We start from the raw sequence: 23,489 nt of genomic DNA on the forward strand, positions 1-23,489 counted from the left end.
GCCCTTATGTGGGCCTACCGAGGATGTCGTAGTGGTTTGTGTTGTGGTTTGTGCAGCCCTTTGAGACACTAGTGATTGAGGGCTATATAAGTAAACATTGATTGATTGATTGATTGATTGATTGTTTGATCATTTCAAGTGTCCTGCCATGTCATTTGAAGTGGTCTTCCAGATCATTTATTGTGGTCTTCCTCATCATTTAATGTGGTCTTCCAGATCATTTATTGTGGTCTTCCTCATCATTTAATGTGGTCTTCCAGATCAGTTATTGTGGTCTTCCTCATCATTTAATGTGGTCTTCTAGATCATTTATTGTGGTCTTCCTCATCATTTAATGTGGTCTTCCAGATCATTTATCGTGGTCTTCTCTATCATTTAATGTGGTCTTCCAGATAATTTACGATGGTCTTCTCCATCATGTCATTTGAAGTGGCCTTCCAGATCATTTATTGTGGTCTTCTCTATAATTTAATGTGGTCTTCCAGATCAGTTATTGTGGTCTTCTCCATCATTTAATGTGGTCTTCCAGATCATTTATTGTGGTCTTCTCTATAATTAACGTGGTCTTCCAGATCAGTTATTGTGGTCTTCTTCATCATTTAATGTGGTCTTCCAGTTCAGTTATGGTGGTCTTTTCTATCATTTAATGTCGTCTTTCAGACCATTTACCATAGTCTTCTCCATCATGTCATTTGAATTGGCCTTCCAGATCATTTATTGTGGTCTTCTGTATAATTTAACGTGGTCTTCCAGATCAGTTTTTGTGGTCTTCTCCATCATTTAATGTGGTCTTGCAGATCATTTATTATGGTGTTCTCTATCATTTAACTTGGTCTTCCAGATCATTTATCATGGTCTTCTCCATCATTTCAAGTGTCCCGCCATGTCATTTGAAGTGGCCTTCCAGATCATTTATTGTGGTATTCTCCATCATTTAACGTGGTCTTCCAGATCATTTATAGTGGTCTTCTCTATAATTTAACGTGGTCTTCCAGATCAGTAATTGTGGTCTTCTCCATCATTTAACGTGGTCTTCCAGATCATTTATTATGGTCTTCTCCATCATTTCAAGTGTCCCGCCATGTCTTTTGAAGTGGCCTTCCAGATCATTTATTGTGGTCTTCTCTATATTGTAACGTGGTCTTCCAGATCGTTTATTGTGGCGTTCTCTATCATACAACCTGGTCTTGCAGATCATTTATTGTGGTCTTCTCTATCATTTAAAGTGGTCTTCCAGATCAGTTATTGTGGTCTTCTCCATCATCTAATGTGGTTTTCCAGATCATTTATTGTGGTCTTCCCTATAATTTAAGGTGGTCTTCCAGATCAGTTATTGTGGTCTTCTCCATCATTTAATGTGTTCTTCCAGATAATTTATTGTGGTTTTCTCCATCATTTAACGTGGTCTTCCAGATCATTTATCGTGGTCTTCTCTATAATTTAATGTAGTCTTCCAGATCAGTTTTTGTGGTCTTCTCTATCATTTAATGTGGTCTTCCAGATCATTTGTTGTGGTCTTTTCAATCATTGAATGTGGTCTTACAGATCAGTTATTGTGGTCTTCTCTATCATTTAATGTGGTCTTCCAGATCATTTGTTGTGGTCTTTTCAATCATTGAATGTGGTTTTCCAGATCATTTATTGTGGTCTTTTCAATCATTGAATGTGGTTTTCCAGATCATTCTTTGTGGTCTTCTCTATCATTTAATGTGGTCTTCCAGATCATTTGTTGTGGTCTTTTCAATCATTGAATGTGGTTTTCCAGATCATTTATTGTGGTCTTTTCAATCATTGAATGTGGTTTTCCAGATCATTCATTGTGGTCTTCTCCATCATTTAATGTGGTCTTCCAGATCAGTTATCGTGGTCTTTTCTATCATTTGATGTGGTCTTTTCAATCATTGAATGTGGTTTTCCAGATCATTTATTGTGTTCTTCTCTATTATTTAACGTGGTCTTCCAGATCAGTTATTGTGGTCTTCTCTATCTTTTATTGTGGTCTTCCAGATCAGTTATTGTGGTCTTCTCTATCATTTAATGTTGTCTTCCACATCAGTTATTGTGGTCTTCTCAAACATTTAACGTGGTCTTCCAGATCAGTGATTGTGGTTTTCTCAATCATTTATGTGGTCTTCCAGAAGATTTATTGTGGTCTTTTCCATCATTTATTGTAGTTTTCCAGACCATCTATTGTGGTCTTCTTCATCATTTAATGTGTCCCGCCATGTCATTTAAAGTGGCCCGCCAAATCATTAAACATGGTCTTCCAGATCATTAATCATGGTCTTCTCCATCATTTATCGTGGTCTTTCAGATCATTTATTGTGGTCTCTTCCTTCTATGTCCTAAACATACACACACTTCTATGTAACTTACACTCTTTTCCGTCCCATTCTATGTAAAAGTGTTTAAATGACATAGAAGTGTTTGTATATTCAGGACATATAGGTGTGTAGTGTACATAAAAGTGTGTAAATAACATAGAGGTGTGTGTATGTTTAGGACATAGATGTTTTTGGGGGACATAGACCTGTGTGTAAAAGACATAGATGTGTGTATGGGACGTAAAAGTGTCTAAATGACATAGATGTGTGTGTATGTTTAGGACATAGACGGGTGTGTACGTGTAGGACATAGATGTGTGTGTACGTGTAGGACATAAATGTGTGTATGTGTAGGACATAAATGTGTGTATGTGTAGGACAGGTGTGTGTATGTGTAGGATATACATGTGTGTACGTGTAGGACATAGACGTGTGTGTATGTGTAGAACATAAATGTGTGTATGTGTAGGACATAAATGTGTGTATGTGTAGGATATACATGTGTGTACGTGTAGGACATAGACGTGTGTGTATGTGTAGAACATAAATGTGTGTATGTGTAGGACATAAATGTGTGTATGTGTAGGACAGGTGTGTGTATGTGTAGGATGTGTATGTGTAGGTGTAGGACATAGAAGTGTGTGTATGTGTAGGACATAGATATGTGTACGTGTAGGACAGGTGTGTGAATGTGTAGGACATACATGTGTGTGTGTGTAGGACACGTGTGTGTATGTGTAGGACAGGTGTGCGTATGTGTAGGATATAGATGTGTGTGTGTGTAGAACAGATGTGTGAATGTTTAGGACATACATGTGTGTCTATGTAGGACAGGTGTATGTACTTGTAGGACATAGGTGTGTGTATGTGTAGGACATAAATCTGTGTATGTGTAGGACTTGAATGTGTGTGTATGTTTAGGACATTCATGTGTGTGTGTGTGTGTGTGTGTGTGTGTGTGTGTGTGTGTACATGCAGGACATAGCAGTATTTGTATGTTTAGGACATAGACGTGTGTGTATGTGTAGGACATAGATTTGTGTGTATGTGTAGGAAATAGATGTGTGTATGTGTAGGACATTGAGGTGCGTATATGTGTAGGACATAGATGTGTGTATATGTGTAGGACATTGAAGTGTGTGTACGTGTAGGACATATAAGTGTGTGTACATGTAGGACATAGAAGTGTGTGTGTATGTGTAGTACAGGTGTGTGTATGTGTAGGACATAGATGTGTGTACATGTGTAGGACATTGAGGTGTGTGTACGTGTAGGACATATAAGTGTGTGTACATGTAGGACATAGAAGTGTGTGTACGTGTAGGACATAGAAGTGTGTGTACATGTAGGACATAAAGTGTGTGTACGTGGAGTACAGGTGTGTGTATGTGTAGGACATACATTTGTGTACGTGTAGGACGTACATGTGTGTGTATGTTTAGGACATATACGTGTGTGTATGTTTAGGACATTAATGTGTGTGTGTAGGACGTAGCAGTATGTGTATGTTTAGGAAATAGACGTGTGTGAATGTGTAGGACATTGATGCATGTGTTCTGTAGGACATAGAGTGTGTGAGTGTATGTGTAGGACATAGATGTGTGACTGTGTGTGTGTGTGTGTGTGTGTAGGACATAGATGTGTGTACTGGAGGACATAGATGTTTGTGTATGTGTAGGACATAGATGTGTGAGTGTGCATGTGTGTGTAGGACATAAATGTGTGTACTGGAGGACATAGATGTTTGTGTATGTGTAGGACATAGATGTGTGAGTGTGTATGTGTGTGTAGGACATAGATGTGTGGGTATGTGTAGGACATAAAAGTTTGTGTTCTGGAGGACGTAAATGTGTGTACGTGTAGGACATAGAGGTGCGTGTACATATGGTACATAAATGTGTGTGAATGTGTAGGACATAGTTTTGTGTCAATGTGTCGGGCAAAGATGTGTGTGTATGTGCAGGGCATATATGTGTCTAAGTGCAGGACATAATTGTGTGTGTGTGTGTTTGTTTGTGTGTGTGTGTACGTGTAGGACGTAGCTGTGTGTTTAAGTGTGTGTGTCAAGTCAAAGTACAGAGCAGCACAAACAACACTGAGTTGTAGAGCACACTCCAGGCCTGAAGGGGCAACAGTGAGAGCTGAGGGATGGAGATCTCCACCTGCTTCCAACAGGTTGGCTTGATTGAGTTCACCTGCTCACCTGTTCACCTGCTCACCTGCTCAGAGCACATGCTCACAGTGTTTGAGCTTCAGTTTGACATGTTGCTAAAAGGAAGGAAGACAGCTCCTGTGTGGACTCAGAAGACGCAACTGGTGAGAAAACCAAAGGAAAGAAGAAGTGCTTGTTTGCTTGTTTGAACTGAGGGGAATCTTTAAAGTAAATAAATTCACTGGGGAAAATGTTTAAAGGAGATAATTTCGCTGATGTTTACAAAATTGTTTAAGTTGACTGAAAGTAAATGTAAAAAGTTATCTGTGATGTTTAATTTTCATAATTAGGATGGATTGTCATTCATATTATTGGCAATGTTTAAGTTTATTTATAAACCTCGGCTATCAGTGGAAATTAATTTCGGTTGGATTGATTTAATGGGATGCAAAGTATGAATTATTATGTATGTTTATGAAACACTGTTTTTTTTCTGTTTGGTTAAGGTTATCAACCTAATCAACTATCCACTAATCAACTATTCTACAATTCAACTATTCTACTATTTAACTACCGACTATTCGACTATTCATTCTGTTCTTCCATCCATTTACACCGATAACCCAGTTTATTTGATTGTTTCAAATCAAACATCAATAAATCACAAGGAAAGAGGACTGAGTTGTCCCTTTGTGTCCTTCTTGAGTCCAACTGGCCCTTTCAAGTTTGGGCAGGGCTGTGACAAAAACCTGAAGGACTTGACAGTAGGACATAACGGGGTTTGTAATTTGTAGGACATAGATTTGTGTGTAAGACATAAATGTTTGTGTGTGTGTGTGTGTGTGTGTGTGTGTGTGTGTATGTAGGACATATATGTTTTTGTGTGTTTTTTTAAGGACGTAAGTGTGTGTAATTGTAAGACATAGTTGTGTGTATGTGTGGGACATAGATGTGTGTGTAGGTGTATGACATAGATGTGTGTGTAAGTGTATGACATAGTTGTGTGTTCATGTGTAGGACATAGATGTGTGTATGTGTAGGACATTGATGTGTGTATGTGTAGGATGTAGTCGTGTGTGTGTAAGTGTAGGACATAGATGTGTGTTTATGTGTAGGACATAGATGTGTGTATATGTGTAGGACATACATGTGTGTATGTGTAGGACATAGATGTGTGTGTATGTGTAGGACATAGATGTGTGTGTATGTGTAGGACATAGATGTGTGTGTATGTGTAGGACATAGATGTGTGTGTAAGTGTATGACATGGATGTGTGTATGTGTAGGACATAGATGTGTGTGTAAGTGTATGACATAGATGTGTGTGTATGTGTAGGACATAGATGTGTGTATGTGTAGGACATTGAGGTGTGTGTATGTGTAGGACATAGATGTGTGTATGTGTAGGACATAGGTGTGTGTAAGTGTATGACATAGATGTGTGTGTATGTGTAGGACATAGATGTGTGTATGTGTAGGACATAGATGTGTGTGTATGTGTAGGACATAGATGTGTGTATGTGTAGGACATAGATGTGTGTGTATGTGTAGGACATAGATGTGTGTATGTGTAGGACATAGGTGTGTGTAAGTGTATGACATAGAGGTGTGTGTATGTGTAGGACATAGATGTGTGTATGTGTAGGACATAGATGTGTGTGTATGTGTAGGACATAGATGTGTGTATGTGAAGGACATAGATGTGTGTGTATGTGTAGGACATATATGTGTGTGTGTACTTGTAGGACATAGAAGTGTGTATGTGTAGGACATATATGTGTGTGTATGTGTAGGACATATATATATGTGTGTGTACATGTAGGACATAGGAGTGTGTATGTGTAGGACATAGATGTGTGTGTATGTGTAGGACATATATGTGTGTGTGTACTTGTAGGACATAGAAGTGTGTATGTGTAGGACATATATGTGTGTGTATGTGCAGGACATATGTCTAGGACTTAGATGTGTGAATTTGTAGTACGTAAGTGTTTATAAGTGTAGGATATAGATGTGTGTGTCGGGGTGTAGGGCATTGACGTGCGTGTGTGTGTAGGACATAGCGGTGTGTATATGTGTAGGACATAGTTGTGTGTGTACGTGTAGGACATACAAGTGTGTACGTGTAGGACATAAATGTGTGTGAATGTGTAGTATGTAAGTGTGTGTACGTGTAGGACATTAATGTGTGTGTAGGGGTGTAGGACATAGGGTGCGTGTGTGTGTAGGACATAGATGTGCGTGTGTGTGTAGGTGTAGGACATAGAAGTGTGTATGTGTAGGACATACATGTGTGTATGTGTAGGACATACATGTGTGTATGTGTAGGACATACATGTGTGTATGTGTAGGACATACATGTGTGTATGTGTTGGACATAGAGTGTGTGTAAGTGTAGGACATACATGTGTGTGTATGTGTAGGACATACATGTGTGTGTGTGTGTGTAGGACATACATGTGTGTGTGTGTGTAGGACATACATGTGTGTGTATGTGTAGGACATACATGTGTGTGTATGTGTAGGACATAGATGTGTGTAAGTGTAGGACGTGTGTGTGTGTGTGTATGTATGTGTAGGACATAGATGTGTGTAAGTGTAGGACATACATGTGTGTGTATGTGTAGGACATAGATGTGTGTATGTGTAGGACATAGATGTGTGTAAGTGTAGGACATACATGTGTGTGTATGTGTAGGACATAGATGTGTGTAAGTGTAGGACATGTGTGTGTGTGTGTGTATGTATGTGTAGGACATAGATGTGTGTAAGTGTAGGACATATGTGTGTGTGTTTGTGTATGTGTAGGACATACGTGTGTGTGTGTATATGTAGGACATAGATGTATGTGAGACAAAGGCTCCCAATTGTGCTCCGCTGGTGTTCTAATACGCTTTCTTGTGTCCCGCCGCCGCCATCGCCGCTCACAACAAAGAATGTTTGTTGTGGTCCGCATGTTTGCACTTTCACAATTAACACACATTAAAACGGAATCTTTTTTTCTTTTTTGTTTTCTTTCTTTAAATAAAGTGTCTCGTTTGTTCCCCGCCACCCCTCCCACTTCCTCAAGTTCAAGCGCTTCCTGTTTGGCCTTCCGCGAGGGACGCCATTGATCGGGCGCTCTCGCCGAGTTTTGCCGCACCTCTTGGTGTTAAAACGTTCTTTAATTGGGGGGGAAAAAAACAATGCTTTGTTGCTTTAAAGAACGCAACTTCAGACGTGCGACGGAGTGACAACAACAACACACACACACACACACACACACACACACACACACACACACACACACACACACAGTCTTTTGTTATTTCCTTTTTTGCTCCAAAATTATCTGTACTAAACAATAAAAGCCTCAGATCTCCACATTCGCGCCCAACACACACACACACACACACACACACACACACACACACACACACACACACACACACACACACAAAGCATCCTCATTGCAAAGATGAAGAAACGTTTTGAAAGAAAATGTGACATTACTTGGTCGGCTCTTAAACTTGCGATATTGTTATCTTTCACACATGGGACGCATTTGGTGTGTGTGTGTATGTGTGTGTGTGTGTGTGTGTGTGTGTGTGTGTGTGTGTGTGTGGTGGTCTTTCTTCCAGAATAAAAGGCACACCAGAACCCATCTGGTGTGCCGCTCCTGGGCCGGCCCGCCTCTAATGACTGGCACATATTCTCAAATGGGTCTTGGCAGATTATTTGCAGGTACTTGACTTGCATCTGCTTGCAATTTTGCACTTTAATGGCGGCCCGCGCCAGCACCGAAGAAGCCGCTATTTTAATCCCGGAGATGACGCCGGCTGTCACTGTGGCCGCGCCCGGACTCGAACCGACGCGCCGGTTTTTTTTTGCATCGCCGCGGCTGAAACGGAACATGTTTTTTGCAGTTTCAATAGTTAAAGTAGCAATGATTGTCTCACACACACACACAAGGTGTGGTGAGATTTGTCCTCTGCATTTGACCCATTCCCTTGGTCCACCCCCTGGGAGGTGAGGGGAGCAGTGAGCAGCAGCGGTGGCCACGCCCGGGAATAATTTATGGTGATTTAACCCCCAATTCCAACCTTTTGATGCTGAGTGCCAAGCAGGGAGGCAATGGGTCCCATTTTTATAGTCTTTGGTATGACTCGGCCGGGGTTTGAACTCACAACCTACCGATCTCAGGGCGGACACTCGAACCAATAGGCTATTATGTGTATATGTGTGTATATATATATATATATATATATGTGTATATGTATGTATGTATTTATGTATGTATGTAAGTATGTATATTTGTGTATATATATATATATATATATATATATTTGTGTGTACATATGTGTATATGTATGTATATATGTATATATATATGTATATATCTCTCTATATGTATGTGTGTGTGTATATGTATGTGTGTATATATATATATATATATATATTGTGTGTGTGTGTGTATGTGAATATATATATATATATATATACTGTATATATAGGCTGTGTATAGGTTTCTCATGATCACTGTCACCGACGTCCCACTGGGGTGAGTTTTTCCTTGCCCGTATGTGGGCTCTGTACCGAGGATGCCGTTGTGGTTTGTGCAGCCCTTTGAGACACTTGTGATTTAGGGCTATATAAATAAACATTGATTGATTGATTGATTGATTGATTGATGGGTAAATGTGGAAGTAGTGTCAAAGCGCTTTGAGTACCATGAAGGTAGAAAAGCGCTATACAAGTACAACCCATCCATCCATCCATATATATAGTTGTATGTGTGTGTGTATATATATATATATATATATATATATATATATATATATATATATATATATATATATATATATATGTATATATATTTTGTATTTTATTTTAGATATGTTTTCTATTTTTCATTTATTGTATTATGTATATATATATATGCTGTGTGTGTGTGTGTATATATATATATATATATATATATATGTATGTTTATTTATTTTTTGTATTTTATTTTAGACATGTTTTGTATTTTTGTATTATTGTTTATTTTTTATAAAACATGTTTTTTTTTAATTGTTTTTGGTCATAACCATGAACAGTCAACATTTTTAATATTTTTTTAAGTGTCATTACTGTGTAAAATGACTAAAATGGCCTTTGAACAATAGCGCCACCTGTTGCTTCGGCACACACTTGCCAGCATGTGATAAAAATTCTGTAGTTTCGGAGAGTTTTACGAGTGGAGAATGGTTGGAAAATGACACCAGGACGTAGGGTTGGGCGACAAAAGAAAGAATGAAGAAATTGTGAATAAAAAAAAAAAGGAAAAGTCACATGGACAGTATGGTTATTTTTGGGGATTTTCTATTTTTTTTACAAGTCAAACCAACATGGTCTGTAAAAGATACACAGCCCCGCGCTCACCCTTTAGAGCACAGCCGTAACTGATGAATCGCCAATCAGGCGGAGCTTCCATCCACATTACAGGTGCGAAGTGCGACAGGTGGCCAGATTTGACGGACGATGACCTCATCGTTGTTGCTCGCATGTGGCGAGCAGCTGACCCCCCCTTCCCCCCTCAATAAGGTGGCCTATTGTCCGAGGCGGCGAGCCCACCCTGCCTGCTGTAATTGCGGAGGTGGTTCCAATTATATTAATGACATATTTCATCAAGAGTGTTTATTTAGCGTCAAGAAGAGGCCCGGCGTTCAACTTTCAGCCTTTTGTTTTTGCTTTGACCCCGCCCCCTTCCTCGCCGTACACTCTTTGTGGTTGTTTTATTAGCGGCGAGGGAAGGGGCGGCGCCCGAGGAGGAATTATGATGGCCAAAGTGTGTGCCTTGCAACTTTTGCAACCTCCCCCCTGCTGCAAATGTTTATTTGAACAGTAAGCTCATGATTTGAATATTTGTAATCCGTGCTTAAATTTACAGGCCAGATGAACTTTTTGGCACAGACTGGCAACCATAAGAAGGATTTTGTGAAAAGCCCCTACAAAATTTTAAGCCATGTGCGAGGCTTATATCCTTTTTTTTTTTTGCAGCAGGAGGGCCCGCGCAAACAACCCTTATTTACCGCTGCAGCCGCCTAGCATGCTAACGCTAACGCTAGCACGCCATCTTTGAGGTCAGAGGAGCAAAGGAAGCAGTAAGGGAGGATGGAGGAGAGAAGTGAAGGATGTTAAAGGGGGAGAGCGAGGAAACGAAAATGAAGGGAAGGAGGAAATATGGAAAGAAGGTTGAAGGATCCTCGTGGAGGAAAGACAGAAAGGAAGCAAAATTAAATAAAAATAAATCACATTAAGGAAGTCGGGAAGGAGCCGATGATCTAAACAGACAAGGATGAAAGGAACATGTGAAGGAAGGAAGGAAGGAGCAACGGATGGTACTGAGTAATGAAGGAAGGATCGATTGGTGTAACAAAAAAAATAAAGGAAGCAAGGAAAAAGCTAAAGGAAGGGAGTGATGAAGGAGTAAAGTACCAAACAAACCAACAGAAGAAGGAGAAAAGGAAGGAAATAAGGAAGGAAGGAAGTTTGGAAGGACCAAGTGATATAATGTAGTCAAAGGTGGTTGGTTGCTTCCCTTTTTCAAGTAAAGGAAAGGAAAGAGCGAAGGCTTAAACAAACCAACAAAAGAAGGAAATAAGGAAGGAAGGAGTGAAGGAACAAATGATATAAAGTAGTCAGGGTGGTTGGTTGTTTCTGTTTTTCAACAAGGTAAAGAAGGAACAAGCGAAAGAAACAGGGAAAAGAAGGTGCTATGGTTAAACAAACCAGGAGAAAATGAAGGATAAAAAAAGAGCGAATGGAAGGGAGGATGAAGGAGAGAAGTGAAGGACGTTAAAGGGGGAGAGCGAGGAAACGAAAATGAAGGGAAGGACGAAATATGGAAAGAAGGTTGAAGGAACTTCGTGGAGGAAAGACAGAAAGGAAGCAAAATTAAATAAAAATAAATCACATTAAGGAAGTTGGGAAGGAGCCGATGATATAAACAGACAAAGATGAAAGGAACGTGAAGGAAGGAAGGAAGGAGCAACAGATGGTGCTGAGGAATGAAGGAAGGATCGATTGGTGTAACAAAAAAAAATAAAGGAAGCAAGGAAAAAGCTAAAGGAAGGGAGTGATGAAGGAGTAAAGTATCAAACAAACCAACAGAAGAAGGAGAAAAGGAAGGAAGGAAGTTTGGAAGGACCAAGTGATATAATGTAGTCAAAGGTGGTTGGTTGCTTCCCTTTTTCAAGTAAAGGAAAGGAAAGAGCGAAGGTTTAACCAAACCAACAAAAGAAGGAAATAAGGAAGGAAGGAGTGAAGGACCAAATTATATAAAGTAGTCAGGGTGGTTGGTTGCTTCTCTTTTTCAACAAGGTAAACAAGGAACAAGCGAAAGAAACAGGGAAAAGAAGGTGCTATGGTTAAACAAACCAGGAGAAAATGAAGGCTGAAAAGAGAGCGACTGGAAGGTAGGAAGGAACAATTGAATGGTTGAACAAAAGAAAGAAGGAAAGGAAAAAGGAACAAAGGATTAATACAAGAAAGAAAAAGGAAGGAAGGAGGAAAATGAAAGGAAAGAGCAAATGTTTAATCAAACCAACAAAAGGAGAAAATGAAGGAAATAAGGAAGGAAGGAGTGAAGGACCAAATGATATCAAGGTGGTTGGTTGCTTAATTTTCAACAAGGTAAAAAAGGAACGAAGGAACAGGCGAAGAAAGTAGGGAAAAAAAGGTGCCATGGTTCAAACAAACCAACGAAAGAAGGATAAAAGGAAAGATGAAAGAAAGGTGAATGGAAGGAAGGAGGGATGGACAATTTGAATGATTGAATGAAAGACGGAAGGAAGAGGAGAAGGAACACAGGATCAAACACTCAATGCAAGTATAAAGAAGGGAGGAAGGAAAGGAAAGGGTGAAGGTTCAAACCAATCAACAGAAGAAGAATCAAAGGCAGGAGGGAAGGAGGAAAGGAAGATAATAAGGAGGAAAGGAAGGATCAAACGATTGAACAAATGAAAGAAGGAAGAAAGTTAGGAAGGATCAAATTGTGTAAAGTAGTCAAGGTGGTTGGTTGCTTCCCTTTTTCAACAAGGTGAAGGAACAAGCGAAGAAAATAGTGAAAAGAAGGAACTATGGTTCAAACAAACCAACGAAATAAGGAGAAAGGGAAGGATTAAAGAAATGTGAATGGAAGGACGAAAGGAACAATTGAATGAACAAAAGAAGGAAGGAAAAGAAGACAGAACAAAAGATCAATGCAAGAAGGAAAAAGGAAGGAAGTAAGAAAATGAAAGGAAAGAGTGATGTTTTAAACAAACCAACAAAAGAAGGAGAAAAGGAAGGAAAGACCAAATTGTATAGTTGTTTGTTTCTTTGGAACAAGGAAAAAGTGAAGAAAATAAAGAAAGGAAGGAGTGAAGGTTCAAACACACCAACTAAAGAAGGAGAAAAGGAAGAAAAGACCAAATTATATAAAGTAGTCAAGATGGTTGGTTGTTCCCATGGCTGTTAGGTAGGAACAAGTGAAGGAAAGAAGCAAAGGAAGGAGCGAAGGTTCAAACAAACCAAAGAAAGAAAGACCAAAGGAAGGGAGGAAGGAAGGATGAAATGATTGTTCCTTCCTCCCTTTTTTGTTCAATCATTTCATCCTTCTTTTGTTCCTTCCTCCCTTTTTTGTTCAAAGGATCAAACAAGCCAAGAAAAGGAAGGAAAGACCAAATTATATCAAATAGCCAAGATGATTGTTTGCTCCCTTGGCTGTTAGGAAGGAACAAGTGGAGGTACGAAGGAAAGGAAGGATTGAAGGTTCAAACAAACCAAGGAACGAAGGAGAAAAGGAAGGAAGAAATAAACCAGCGAAAATGTGAAGATGTTTCACCTTTCATCTTAAGCGGTATGAAAGAAAGTACACATATGGAAAGAAGAAGAGGAAGGAGCGAAGGATCCAAGGAACAACATAAAGTAAAGGAAAAAAACGAAGGAAGGAAGGAACATAGGCAAACAATGAAGGAATGAATGGACGAAGGATTGCACGGTAACTTAAGACGGAAGGTAGAAACAAATCCAAACAGGAAGTACAATTTTGTATATTTTTCTTGGCAAAAAAAATTAAATACATCTTTGCGTGTGTGTGTGCTAACATATTGTGTGTGTGTGTGTAATGGATGCGGAGGAGGTATTGTGTTTGTGTGTGTGTCTGTGTGTGTGCACACGGAGACACCAGTTGGTCCGACAGATGAATCCGTGGTTGGCACTTAACACTGTGAAAAAAAATGTTTTTACCCACGTTGTATATACACACACCTTACCATGGAGGAGTGTGTGTGTGTGATCTGGGAATGCTGACTTAATGGGGACATCGCTCTGTTTACACAGTCACCTTTAGGAGACTTCTGACGGTATGGGGACACAAAATGGGAAACCTTTTTAAATGATAGTCAGATCCATTCTGAGGATCCCGAAGTGACTTTTAAGCTATGGCCCATAAAACATGTTCAATGGTTAGTTTGAGTGTGAGACTTATTTATGCCTCCACAACCCGTGGAAAGGGTGGTCCCCACAAGTCACGATTAAAAACTTGGTACCAATTTGAAAATGATAACCAGTGTGTGCGCGTGTGTGTGTGTGTGTGTGTGATCTGGCAATGCTGACTTAATGGGGACATCGCTCGGTTTACACACCTTTTAAGGGACTTCTGACGGTATGGGGACCAAAAAAACAGGACCTCATACCGTCAGATTCTTTTTTTTACTGGTTAGTTTAAGTATGAGACTTATTTATGCCTCCACAACCTGTGGAAAGGGTGGTCCCCACAAGTCACGATTAAAAACTTGGTACCAATTCCAAATGATAACGTGTGTGTTTGTGTGTGTGTGTGAGAGATCTGGCAATGCTGACTTAATGGGGACATCGCTCTGTTTACACAGTCACCTTTAGGAGACTTCTGACGGTATCGGGACACAAAATGGGAAACCTTTTTAAATGATAGTCAGATCCATTCTGAGGATCCCGAAGTGACTTTTAAGCTATGGCCCATAAAACATGTTCACTGGTTAGAGTGTGAGACTTATTTATGCCTCCACAACCCGTGGAAAGGGTGGTCCCCACAAGTCACGATTAAAAACTTGGTACCAATTTGAAAATGATAACCAGTGTGTGCGTGCGTGTGTGTGTGTGTGTGTGATCTGACAATGCTGACTTAATGGGGACATCGCTCGGTTTACACACCTTTAAGGGACTTCTGACGGTATGGGGACCAAAAAACAGGACCTCATACCGTCAGATTCTTTTTTTTACTGGTTAGTTTAAGTGTGAGACTTATTTATGCCTCCACAACCTGTGGAAAGGGTGGTCCCCACAAGTCACGATTAAAAACTTGGTACCAATTCCAAATGATAACGTGTGTGTTTGTGTGTGTGTGTGAGAGATCTGGCAATGCTGACTTAATGGGGACATCGCTCTGTTTACACTTCTTTAAGGGACTTCTGACGGTATCGGGACAAAAAAACAGGTCCTCATACCGTCAGATTGTTTTTTTTACTGGTTAGTTTGAGTGTGAGACTTATTTATGCCTCCACAACCCGTGGAAAGGGTGGTCCCCACAAGTCACGATTAAAAACTTGGTACCAATTCCAAATGATAACGTGTGTGTGTGTGTGTGTGTGTGTGAGAGAGATCTGGAAATGCTGACTTAATGGGGACATCGCTCTGTTTACACACCTTTAAGGGACTTCTGACGGTATGGGGACCAAAAAACAGGTCCTCATACCGTCAGATTCTTTTTTTTACTGGTTAGTTTAAGTGTGAGACTTATTTATGCCTCCACAACCTGTGGAAAGGGTGGTCCCCACAAGTCACGATTAAAAACTTGGTACCAATTCCAAATGATAACGTGTGTGTTTGTGTGTGTGTGTGAGAGATCTGGCAATGCTGACTTAATGGGGACATCGCTCTGTTTACACTTCTTTAAGGGACTTCTGACGGTATCGGGACAAAAAAACAGGTCCTCATACCGTCAGATTGTTTTTTTTACTGGTTAGTTTGAGTGTGAGACTTGTTTATGCCTCCACAACCCGTGGAAAGGGTGGTCCCCACAAGTTACGATTAAAAACTTGGTACCAATTCCAAATGATAACGTGTGTGTGTGTGTGTGTGTGTGTGTGTGTGTGTGTGTGTGTGTGTGTGTGTGTGTGTGTGTGTGTGTGAGATCTGGCAATGCTGACTTAATGGGGACATCGCTCTGTTTACACACCTTTAAGGGACTTCTGACGGTATGGGGACCATAAAACAGGTCCTCATACCGTCAGATTTTTTTTACTGGTTAGTTTTTTAGTGTGAGACATTTGCACAGCAGAACTTAGTTTTTTTTTGACGGTATGTGGACACAAAATGGGAAACCTTTTTAAATGATAGTCAGAACCATTCTGAAGATCCTGAAGTGACTTTTAAGCTTTGGCCCATAAAACATGTTCACTGGTTAGTTTGAGTGTGAGACTTATTTATGCCTCCACAACCCGTGGAAAGGGTGGTCCCCACAAGTCACGATTAAAAACTTGGTACCAATTCCAAATGATAACTTGTGTGTGTGTGTGTGTGTGTGTGCGTGTGTGTGCGCGTGTGTGTGTGTGTGTGTGTGTGTGTGTGTGTGTGTGTGTGTGTGTGTGTGTGTGTGTTCCGGCAATGCTGACTTAATGGTGACATCGCTCTGTTTACACACCTTTAAGGGACTTCTGACGGTATGGGGACCAAAAAACAGGTCCTCATACCGTCAGATTTTTTTTGCTGGTTAGTTTGAATGTGAGACATTTGCACAGCAGAACTTTGTTTTTTTTTGACGGTATGGGGACACAAAAAGGGAAAACTTTTTAAATTATAGTCAGATCCATTCTGAAAATGCCGAAGTGATTTTCAGGCTTTGGCAAATAAGACATGTTTACTGGTTAGTTTGAGTGTGAGATGTATTTATGCATCCACAGCCTGTAGAAAGGGTGGTCTCCACAAGTCATGATCAAAAATTTTGTCCCCTTTCCAAATGATAATGTGTGTGTGTGTGTGTGTGTGTGTGTGTGTGTGTGTGTGTGTGTGTTCCGGCAATGCTGACTTAATGGTGACATTGCTCTGTTTACACACCTTTAGGGGACTTCTGACGGTATGGGGACCATAAAACAGGTCCTCATACCGTCAGATTTTTTTTACTGGTTAGTTTGAGTGTGAGGCATTTGCACAGCAGAACTTTGTTTTTTTTGACGGTATGGGGACACAAAAAGGGAAAACTTTTTAAATTATAGTCAGATCCATTCTGAAAATGCCGAAGTGATTTTCAGGCTTTGGCAAATAAGACATGTTTACTGGTTACTTCGAGTGTGAGATGTATTTATGCCTCCACAGCCTGTAGAAAGGGTGGTTTCCACAAGTCATGATCAAAAACTTGGTCCCCTTTCCAAATGATAACGTGTGTGTGTGTGTGTGTGTGTGTGTGTCACTACGACTTCATTTGCATCAAAGGATTCTCTTCACTTCTTTTTACACTTAAGAATGTTAGGGCACTTCAAACCCTCCACAATATGATGTCCACATTTCGACCCTGTAACAGACTATTTCTGTTTCCATTGCCACGTTAGATGGCACTTTAGCTTCATGGCACTTTTTCTTTGTAATCATCAATTAGTGGCTCCTTGCTAGTCATGTGACCCGCTTCCTCTCTTAGCAAGGCCGTCTTTCAGCAAGTAGTCAGTGCCGCCCCTCGATGACGCACATCTGCCGTTTGGCGCTCGCTCGGGCCTACTCGACGCGCACGCGGCACCCCGGGCCGCCGCCAGAACGAGCGCCCGGAGTGTGACGGCGGCGGCGGCGGTGGCGCACGTGTGCAGAAAGCTATTTGGAGGCCTTGTCACTTGTGATTAGGAGGCCGGCGTTCATGTTTGTGAGGAGGCTGAGTGCAGATGGCAGAGTGGAAGAAATGGATCACTAATTTTAACAATGATTAATGAACAGAGATGGAAAATGAATTACATCGGACTATTGCAGGCGAGGAACATTTTCTCACAAAATGTTTCACTGCAGCTGCCAGACACAGCCCTGCTGTGTGTGTGTGTGTGTGTGTGTGTGTGTGTGTGTGTGTGTGTGTGTGTGTGTGTGTTCTGGCAATTCTTACTTAGTGGGGACATTGCTCTGTTTACACAGTCACAGTTCTGACGGTATGGGGACCAAAAAACAGGTACCCTAAAGGGAAACATTTTTAAATGACTCGTATAATTGATTTCGTACCGCACGATTAAAAAACATTATTAGCTTAAAGTATGATTCACTTTCAGAATTTTCCATCCTTCTATATATGGTAGTCGGAGTTGCAGACAACTTCATTACTGCTGAATAACAGTTTTCAGTAAAGTCACAGAAAATGCAGGATTTGCTTTAACATTTAAGTGGTGAAGCTGTAGTGCCGTATTCTGAGCATCATGTCATATTGAATTTGGTCCTCAGTAGTCACGTACAAATGTGTGTAAATTATCCAAAATTATTTAAATATGGTCCCCATGAACCATATTAACTCTTATTTTCCCAGGGTCCCCAGTTAGTATGAACAGCACATTACTTCATCAATCCAGAGATTTAAAGACGTGTATGAGCTAACTGTGCTGGGGTCATTTTACCAAATTTTTTTATGCCTCCACAACCTGTAAAAAGGGTGGTCCCCACAAGTGATGTTCAAAAACTTGATCTCCATTCCAAATTATAACCAGTGTGTGTGTACTTCTCCCCCACCTCAATCTTTTTTGTAGAATCAACACTTGACTGCTCTTGCCTCATTACTTCAGCGCTTAAACGCCGCCGCCTTCGCTCCGTTGTTTCCTCCCGCTGTGTGCGGCACAAGCGCTCGCTAATAAAGGCGAGCCTGCCTTTCGAGTCACGCCAAGGCAGGTGCCGGTCACGTGACCAGGCGGCGAGGCGCGACCGTAATAACTTAAAAGCCAGACTTTTGAGGAGAGGCACTTGTACTGCTGGTTCATCATCATCATCATCATTTATTTGTATTCCTTTCATGAAAATGCATTTATACAAGCCCCGTACAATTGACACTTTCATTGTTTTTTTGTTTCTTATACATTTCCATGATCAGAAAGGAGCAGATGGGAGAATATTATTCTTATATTTATCTTCCCCTCTGGTTCTGTGGTGACTGTTGTTCTTGTTCAGAAGCTAGATGTTTTTTGCCAGCCACATGTGCTAACCAGTTTATCCTGCCGCCTGAGCAGGCTTCAGGACTAGATAGGATGGCGTCATCTCGTCTGTGATGAGAATGGATTTTTTTTTCGGGTTGTCCTGGAAGAGGTTTCACTTCTCATTTGAACAGGCTTCATCAGGACATAGGCAAATACTAGTTAGGATGACTCTAAAGCTGTCTTATTTAGACCAGCCCTAGTCGGCTGTAAAGCTGTCCTATCTAGTCGTTGATAGGACGGGACTGTCCCGGTTGTTCTGGTAGACGTTTCGCCTCTCATCTGATTATGCCTTATCATGACATGCGGAAATACTAGATATGATGGATTTAGTCAACTGTAAAGCTGTCTTATTTAGGACAGCTCTAGTCGACTTTAAAGCTGTCCTATCTAGGCGTTGATAGTACGGGACTGTCCAGGTTATTCTGATAAAGGTTTTGACTCTTATCTGAACAAGCCTTCTCAGAATATGCTCAAATACTAGACAGATCTAGTCTATGATAGGACAGGACTGTTCAGGTTGTCCTGGAAGACATTTTTGTTCTCATGTGAACTGGTTTCGTCATTTGTTAGCAACATAGGCTAACTAGTTTAGCCTCCCACCTGAGCAGGCTTCAGGACTAGATAGGACGGCGTCATCTCGTCTGTGATGAGAATGGATTTTTTTTTCGGGTTGTCCTGGAAGAGGTTTCACTTCTCATTTGAACAGGCTTCATCAGGACATAGGCAAATACTAGTTAGGATGACTCTAAAGCTGTCTTATTTAGACCAGCCCTAGTCGGCTGTAAAGCTGTCCTATCTAGTCGTTGATAGGACGGGACTGTCCAGGTTGTTCTGGTAGACGTTTCGCCTCTCATCTGATTATGCCTTATCATGACATGCGGGAATACTAGATATGATGGATTTAGTCAACTGTAAAGCTGTCTTATTTAGGACAGGTCTAGTCGACTCTAAAGCTGTCCTATCTAGGCGTTGATAGTACGGGGCTGTCCAGGTTATTCTGGTAAATGTTTTGCCTCTTATCTGAACAAGCCTTCTCAGAATATGCTCAAATACTAGATATATCTAGTCTTTGATAGGACAGGACTGTTCAGGTTGTCCTGGAAGACATTTTTGTTCTCATCTGAACTGGTTTCGTCATTTGTTAGCAACATAGGCTAACTAGTTTAGCCTCCCACCTGAGCAGGCTGCAGGACTAGATAGGACGGCGTTTTTTCGTATGTGATGGGACTGGATTTTTTTTCAGGTTGTCCTCTTATCTGAACAGGCTTCATCAGGACATGCACAAATATGGGATAGGACGGATCTAAAGCTGTCTTGTTTAGACCAGCCCTAGTCAGCTGTAAAGCTGTCCTATCTCGTCGTTGACAGGATTGGACTGTCCAGGTTGTTCTGGTAGACGTTTCGCCTCTCATCTGAACAAGCCTTATGAGGACATGCGCAAGTACGAGATAGGACGGCTTAGTCGACTCTAAAACTGTCTTATTTAGGACAGCCCTATTGGCTGTAAAGCTGTTCTTTCTAGTCGTTGATAGGACGGTTTTGTCCAGGTTGTTCTGGTCGACATTTTCGCCTCTCTGAACAAGCCTTTTCAGGACATGTGCTGCGTGTGTTAGCACATTAGCTGCTGCGGTTGTTCGCATGTTAGCTGCTATGTGTGCTAGTTAGCACATTAGCTGCTACGTGTGCGAGTAAGCGAGTTAGCTGCTATGTGTGTTAGTTAGCACTTTAGCTGCCATGTATCAGTTAGCATGTTAGCTGCTACGTGTGTTAGTTATCATGTTAACTGGTATGTGTGTTAGCTAGCAAGTTAGCTGCTATATGTGTTAGCTAGCCAGTTAGCTGCTACGTGTACTAGATAACACGTCAGCCGTCATCAATGACACTTTTTTTACATATCTTTGCCGTTTTTTTTACGAACAATCGCAGCTTGAGGATGAAAGTTGGACGATAATCGCAAACGAGGCGCGCCACTTCCCTTCCACCAGCAGAGGCGCCGTTGACAACAGGTAGCGTGCGAAGGGAAGGCTGCAGTCGAGAATTGGCACGGTGACTTTTTAGACGTATCAAACGTCGGATGTCACTTTTATTTCCCTCGTGTTAACCCCCCTGTGCCCCCATGCCACACCCACGGATCCCCCCCTCCCGCCAACCCACACCAACCTTATTAGTCCCTCCCTCACTTTGTTTGTGTGGTGGGTGTTTGTTGCTTCAACACCAAACTATTTTCACTGTAATGATGGTCCTGATGGAGAAGACACAAAGCAGAGCGATTCTCTGTAGTGTGTGTGTGTGTGTGTGTGTGTGTGTGTGTGTGTGTGTGTGTGTGTGTGTGTGTGTGTGTGTGTGTGTGTGTGTGTTCCGGCAATGCTGACTTAATGGTGACATCGCTCTGTTTACACACCTTTAGGGGACTTCTGACGGTATGGGGACCAAAAAACAGGTCCTCATACCGTCAGATTTTTAGTTAGTTTGAGTGTGAGACATTTGCATAGCAAAACGTTGTTGTTTTTTTTAATGGTCCTCAGTAGTCACGTACAAATTTGTGTGAATTATGCAAAATAATTAAAATTTGGTCTCCATTAATCATATTAACTCTTTTTCCCCAGGGTCCCCAGTTTGTCTGATCTGCACATTACTTCATCAATCCAGAGATTTAAAGACGTGTATGAGCTAACTGGGCAGTGGCCTTTTTACTTCATCTTTGTTACGCCTCCATAACCTGTAGAAACGGTGGTACCCACAAGTTCTGATCAAAAACTTGGTCCCCATTCCAAATGATAACCGGTATGTGTGTGAGTGTGTGTATGTGTATGTGTGTGAGTGTGTGTATGTGTGTGTGTGTGTGTGTGTCTCAGGTTACAGTAGCATCTGCAAAGCACTCAGGAAACATACACAATGCCTTTGGTGAACAAGGTAGTCGCAGGCCCCTGGGAGCCAATTTAGATTATGACTTAAGGCAACAAGAGTGTGTGTGTGTGTGTGTGTGTGTGTGTGTGTGTGTGTGTGTGTGTGTGTGTGTGTGTGTGTGTGTGTGTGTGTGTGTGTGTGTACATGTCCCTGCGGTGGCTCCATTGAAACACTGGTGGTGTGTAGATGTGGGTGGCCCTCCTGCTAGACCCACCCCATCTGCATCTCCCTCCCTTCATGTCGCCCCGCTGTCGCGGCGAAGGCGTCGTTAGCGGGAGACGACTTTTAAGAGCGAGCACCTGATTGACAGCTGATCTTTGCGCGGCGCGGCGGCGGCAACGCAACACACTTCCTTGTGCAAATGAAGAGACGACAAAGTCACACGCACGCGTTGCGTGTTAGCGTCGTTAACCGAAATGTAAATCAGAACTTGTTTTTTTGTTGTTTTTTTATTTTATAGCATGTTTTTTTTTTAGCTGCAATGCAGAGAGAAACATGCGGCTGTTACGTGTCACGCTATTGTCGTCTCTACCCTAATCTGGATTGAAACCACATTTAAAACGTGTAAACACTTAGATTTCTATCGGGATTAGCGGGTTACATTACGATACTTGTCACGTTATAATTGAATGTTTTTGGGGGTTTTTTGTATCCACCTGCACAAATCGCTACATTATCACGTTTTTATGAATGAAAAAAAACAAAACTACAAATATTATTTTCTTGTATTTTTGTGACCAAAAATCTGTCCTTTTTTGGCTATGTTACCATGACAACGCAGCCAGAACCTAATAACCTGAACAACTGAAAGCAGGTCTTTTTCCGGTGTCTAATAGATCGCCGCTAGTACATTTGAACCGATACAGTACCAATTCCGATACCTGGAAATCTATACCGGTACGCAAAAATACCAAGTTTTCTGTATTTTTGTGTTTTGGTAAATATTATTTTGTAATAATATTTTGTTTTGTTGCAACATTCAAAAATGTGTTGATTATGATATCTGCTGTTTAATGTAACATCAAGTCCAAGGCGTTAGATGTTTTTTGTTTTTTTTTGGTTGCGCCCTAAACAGTGTTAGAACTGTAAGTACGGAATAGCTATTATTACACAGAAGCTGTTTGACTGTAACGTGCTTCTTAGTTGTAGTTTTCATCAAGAAATTTGGAGGTGTCGCCATGAAAAAACGCTGATGCTAATCTGTTGCATGTCAACAGTAATGCCAATGTTTGTTATCATCAAGCTAGCACATTTTTGGAAAAGTGAAGCCTTACTCTACTTACGTTGGAGTATTTTTATATTTTTTTAGTCAATTGCTTTGTCGGAGTTGAAAATTGCAACATTACCGAGAAGTCGTTTGACTGAGTCACGTGCAAACCAGGTGGCTTAGTTGGATTTTTCGTGAATTGGTCCGGCGGAATTTAGTTGGTTGCCAAAAAAGTACCGGATTCGGTACACATCCCTGCAAAAAAAAAAAAAGAAAAAAAAAGTATATTTTAATTTCGCATGCCCGATAAACAAAAGTGCTCAGAAACACAGTAAGGCTCCACTTTTCAAAAATGCGGTAGCTTGATGCTAATTTACATGGAATATACCATATACATGCTATGGATTAGCATTAGTGATTTTAAATGGCGATTTCAACACTACTACTACCACTTAGATGTGTGTTACAATCAAACAGCCAGTGTGTAATAAGTACAAAAATTACAGTACAAACACCTTGTAGGACTCAACAAAAGACACAATTGGCACATTCAACTTAATTGCAAAGACTACTTTCTGACTACAAAGTTAAGTTAAAGTACCAATGACTGTCACACACACACACAAAAAAATGTAAATTGTAATTTTGCATGCCTGATGATAAAAAGCGCTCAGAAACACAGTAAGGCTCCACTTTTCAAAAAATGA

The 23,489-nt window shown here is 40.9% G+C and overlaps 1 protein-coding gene across 2 annotated transcripts in view; it reads left to right on the plus strand.

Moving 5' to 3' along the window:
- znf536 (zinc finger protein 536) overlaps positions 1-23,489 on the plus strand; it is a 650,381-nt gene that overhangs the window by 44,211 nt on the left and 582,681 nt on the right. Inside the window, exon 1 of one of the 2 annotated variants that reach the window (XM_061893539.1) lies at positions 4,549-4,640. The exons of the other annotated variant lie outside the window; for it this stretch is intronic. The gene's annotated coding sequence lies outside the window, so the exon portion shown is untranslated. Of the gene's footprint in view, positions 1-4,548; positions 4,641-23,489 lie in introns of those variants that run through there. 2 annotated transcript variants of the gene reach the window in all.

Source organism: Nerophis ophidion, linkage group LG02 (assembly GCF_033978795.1).
Source record: "Nerophis ophidion isolate RoL-2023_Sa linkage group LG02, RoL_Noph_v1.0, whole genome shotgun sequence".
Taxonomy (NCBI): domain Eukaryota; kingdom Metazoa; phylum Chordata; class Actinopteri; order Syngnathiformes; family Syngnathidae; genus Nerophis; species Nerophis ophidion.